Here is a 5340-nt window from a genome sequence, read left to right on the forward strand (position 1 = left end):
CGGGGCGTGAGGGGCCGCGCGCCCCAACCTGCCAGATAATGCGCCCCTCGGCCGCACACATGGAGCCCGGCGCCGGCGTCACCGCCCGGGACATGCGCACCAGGTCAGCGCGCCCGGCCCGCGGCCCCCAAAACACCGGGGAGCTCTTAAAGGCGACGCCGCCCGCCCGCGCCAACGGGGCGGGGCGTGAGGGGCGGGGCCTGATTGAGGGCCGGGCCTGTTAACGGGGCGGGGTCTTAAGCGGGTGGGGCCAGGGCGGTCCGCCCCGGAAGCGAGGTTCCAAGAGCCGCACACACGGCAGTGCAGCGCCAGCCCGCGGTTCCCACACTCCCCGGCCGGTGGCCTTCGCCCAGTTGGGGTCGTCGCACCCGCCGAGACAAGTCGCGGCCGCTCCCAAGGATGACTCACGGCGCGTTCGCTGCTGACCTCAGCTGCTCCTGCACACCAGATTGAGGCCATCCAGTCGTGGTCACCCAGAAATTCCCAGCCCAGGGATCGGCTGAACCTCACTTCCCTTAAGGCAGTTAACTGAAATCTACGCATGGAACTCCAGACCTCCAACTCCATCCAGGGGACGCCAACTCGCCTCTCCAATTACCTTCACTCTACCCGGCGCCTTTGAAAGAAGGCGAAAGCTCTCAAGAAAGCAAATGCGCTCCCTCCCCGTGATCAGAAGGAAATTTGAGAATCAATGAGACTGGATGGGCTTTGAAGATAATGAACTACATACATAACGTGAAACGCAAACCCAGTGGGGAAAATAAGAAATTTACTATCACTAGAAATCTCTCAGTGTCAAGATTAGGGTTCGAAGAATAACCAAAAAAGGCCTTTCTCATTTTTTTTTTGTCTAATTAAAACAATTCTTGATGAGACACCTAGACTTCGCCATAATGACTTTTAAATTTTCTCTAACACATCCTAATATATACTCGATGCAACTGAAACAAAAGTTTCACCAGGCAACCTATAGCACTTGCCTGCGTGCACTGCGATTTGCTAATGGGCTTAATTTTAAAAAGGAGAATCTTTATTGATCTCCATCCCAAACTTGTAAAAACAAGTTTTACATGTTTTTTTTTAATATAAGTTGGGGGGGATTACATTTTAATTTTATATTGAGCGACTTTTTTTCCTTGATTCCACCCTCCAAACCACCCACAAAATCTTCCAACTGCTTAATGCCACAACTAGTACAACCTGCCTGGGTCTCAAAAGAGAATCTTTCTCAAACTAAAAATGATACAAAATACAAAGTGTTGACCTCTAAACACCTTCTCTGACCAACTTTTGTCAGCAATTTGCTTTGCTACAAAGAAATTCAAATGTTCAAATTCAAAAACCAAACAAAAACAGTCTTATCCTCCAACTGATTCCCTGTAGGAATGTAGGAAGCTCCCTGATCCCAGGCAAAGACAGAGTAAAGCAAATATCCAGGGTTTCCACTCTAATTCAGTGGCTGTGTACTTTGAGATCAGCTTTACCATTATCAGATGATGTATATTAAAGCAATACAAGCAAAGTATTACCTCACTGTTCCTCACCTGAGTCTCGATTAATGCCAACTTAATTAACTGTGAACAGCAAAGAGTGGTCAGGTGGGAGACTTAAGGCTTGAGCGATAGGGATTCCAGAGTCTAAGCTGGCAAGTACTGTGAGTCACTTAGGTGACAACCACCCTTTTTTAAAGAGGGAGGCATCAACTGCAATATATTAATGACACACCCCTGTGGACTGAGGTGTGCACTAGTGACAGGTGGGCTGCTCCAGAGTGCAGCTGCCAACTTCTCCAGCTGGAAAAGCAGGGTGGGGTAGAATGTACAGTTACATGTTTTATTTCTGTAACAGGAAGAGAGGGCCAGGTGTAAGGGTATAAAGTAACAGTGTGGGGTCACCAATGAATGCTCAGGCAGGAGAATGCTGATGCTACTTGGATGCAAGACCTTGCCTACTTAGAGCTTAGTATTGGGCGAAACAATAAAAAGTTCAGCTGGGTGATTACAAAATATGGTGCATTTAATTCAGATGCCATTCTAAAATTAGCTGAAGCTACTCTAACAGACAATGAGGGTTACAATCTTTTTCTAAAAGTTTTCCCTTGGTCTTAAGAAGGAACAATCAATGGGCCCTCCCTGGTGGCACCACAGGGTAAGGCACAACACTACAAAGCTAGCCTCCTAGCACTGCTAAGCTGCTTCAGTGCCAGAGTTCAATCCCCAGCTGGGGATGATCCACATGGCACAGCAAACCTCTCCTGTCTCATCCACTGCTCCTCTCAGCAGTATACTTAGATATCTGCCTATTCTGCTCCCCACTCTGTCTCTAGTGAATCCTCTCACCACCCCTGCACCTCTGGCCTATACCCCAGTTCTATATGCATAATTAAATAAATCTTTTAAAATAAAAAAGAATAGTCAATACATATAGATACTAGTTAATTTTTTTTAAAGATTTATTTATTTGTGCATACAGAACTGGGGTACAGGCCAGAGGCTCAGGGGTGGCGAGAGGCTTCACCAGAGACAGAGTGGGGAGCAGAACAGGCAGATGGACGAAGTACACTGCTGAGGGGAGCAGCGGTAGAAATTGATCAGTCTCCATAGTAAGGTAAAACTAACTGCAAAGTAGCATCACCTACTGCACGTTTATTGTATTGTACTTTTTTTCCCCATCAGTACACAGCAAGTTGATTAAGGAAAGGGGGGAAAAGGAGTGACTCCTGCATAGACACACGTGAACAGAGAGCTGCCCTTTTTTTTTTTAAAGATTGATTTATTTATGCATATAGGACAAGGGTACAAGCCAGAGATGCAAGGGAGGTGAGAGGATTCACCAGAGACAGAGTGGGGAGCAGAACAGGCCAAATGATGAAGCACACTGCTGAGGGGAGTAGCGGGCAGGCCAGGAGTGGTCTGCTGTGCCATGTGGATCACCTCCGGGGCGGGCAGGGATTGAACTCATGCTGAAAGTGGCTTTAGCTTCTTAACGCTGAGCTTTAACACCAGGGAGGGCCCCCTTTTTTGTTTTTAATCAGAAAATTCCTGTAAGTTTCTGGTAAACAACATTCAAGATGTCTTATGTGATGAAAACTAATGGATGAGAACTAAGAAGCCACTCATCCTAATGGTTTTACAAGCAAAGCACCTATATACTTGTTCCACAGTTCACAGGCTGGTGGCACAGAATGACTTCAATACAGAAAAGATAGGAATCCAAGAGAAAAGGGTACTCCCTAACCAAAAGAGAGGTCTGGGCATTTTGTGGGGGTGGAGTGGGGAATGGGCTCAAAAAGGGGGTGAGGGGAATGCATGGACTATGGAGATGACACATGGGTGACTTGGTGATGGGAAACCCACAGGGATTACAATTGAGATGGAAAAAAAATGTACAAAATGATGTAAAAATAAACTATTAAAATATAATAATAAGAAGAATAATAATAAGAATAATAAGAATAATAAGAATAATAAAGGGGTCTGGGAAATCTTGGCAGATATGACATTTAACCAGCTATTAACAAATGAGCATTCCAGAATTCAGATACATACAAAAGCAAAAGCCAGAGTTAGCTATATCTGGAATGTGATGACTTCAGTGTAGAAAGTCCTGAAAAAGGATGGATTCATTATCCTTTAGATCTTCTAGATGCCTTTGTTTCTCAAAATATGAAATAAATGTCAACAACTCCAGTTCACAAACAAAGCATTCTATAAACAGATAGTTCATTCAAAAGTGTATCAAATTAAAAAATAAATTACCTTTACGAGAATACTGACTCATTTCCATACTTGGCCATTTTTACTACCCTAAAGTCTAAAACTATTTTTATTAAACTTAGACAATAAAATCACAATCTCTAGAGAGAATTATTTAGAAGTTTCTTATTTGACACCAAATTTATGGTGAGGTTAGAATACAACTGGCTGGGAAAAAAAGAGAAAAATTTAATTTCTATGTGAACTTAATTTCCTTCATACCTGATATTTTTAATGCTTTTATCAAGGACCAGAAAATGACTATAGGGATTATTGTAATGCTGTATGAAAAATACAATACTTCCGGTATTGTCACTGCTGCAACAAATGTCATTTTTTAAAATCACAGCATTCTTACATTAAATGAGGAGTTTGTGGGAGATAGAACAGAACTCCTCTGCCCCATCCCTGTGGTGGGTACTGGAAAGCTCTCTGCAACTTGCCTCTCTCAGGATGGGCGACATCAGCATGTTTGCTTAGTTCTGACAGTCGTTTCCAACCTTGATTCCATGAACTTAGTGCATGTGCACCCAGAGTTCAGGCTTCATCTGTCCAGAGTAAGTGTGTGACTCTGACCATGTCCCACTATAAGCTTCTGAACACAAGCCCTTCCCTAAAGGGTTAAACACAAACTGCTCAGAAGTAGCCTCCTGACCAAAAAGTGTATCACCTACTCTGTCTTTTTCTGCCACTGTCACCAGCTGGAAAGGAATATTTCTTTTGTGTCAATCATGGCTTTCAAAATAAGTTCACCTAGGGGCTCCCCTGGTGGCTCAAGGGATTAAGTCTCAGCTTTATGAAGCTATCTGAAGCACAAGTTCAACCCTCAGCCAGGGAGCTAACCCTCATGGTGCAGCAGACCTCTCCTATCTCACCCACTGCTTTCCCTCAGCAGTGTATTTCAATCTGCCTGTTCTCTTCCCCACTCTGTCTCTGGTAAATCCTCTTACCCCCTGTACTATGGCCTATACCCCAGCTCTTGTATGCATAAGTAAATAAAATAAATTACTACTGCATACAGGGCCTACCATGGTACTTCTGCAAAGCAACAAAGACATAAATAACAGTAAGCCATTCTTGCTGAAGGACCCATCTACTGTTTGCTTCTTTAAGTTCTGTCTCCAAAGTGGTATTTGGCAGACCAACTCCTGCAGGGAACGATGTTATAATGCAACAGGAAATCATCCTATTGGCCACCCTGCCCAATAGTCCTGAGTTTGTGGGCACATTAACTGAGCCCCCAAAATTGTAAAGTGCAGGTCCCCTGGCAGCTCCCAGCTCTGACAAAGCAACTTATTATGGAAAAAGTGAAAAGCTGAACATGTTTTCTATGTTTAAATTGAGGCCCAAGAACTCTGCCTAGAAGGCGGGTAACAGGAAGTGAGGAGGGAGCAGCATCAACTTCCCAAGGGCAGCAGAGCCCAGAGGTGGGAACCTGGTGACGTGCAATGGTTACTTCAGTTGTCCACGCCCACTTCCGGTCTGGGCCTGTCTTTTCACCTCCAGAGTCAGTAAGTACTTAATTAGAAGGAAAGAAAAAGACAGACAAGTAAAATCTCCCCCCTTATAACACTCTCCCTTATTT

The sequence above is a fragment of the Condylura cristata genome, unplaced genomic scaffold, assembly GCF_000260355.1.
Source record: "Condylura cristata isolate star-nosed mole 26May11 unplaced genomic scaffold, ConCri1.0 scaffold00024, whole genome shotgun sequence".
Taxonomy (NCBI): Eukaryota; Metazoa; Chordata; class Mammalia; order Eulipotyphla; family Talpidae; genus Condylura; species Condylura cristata.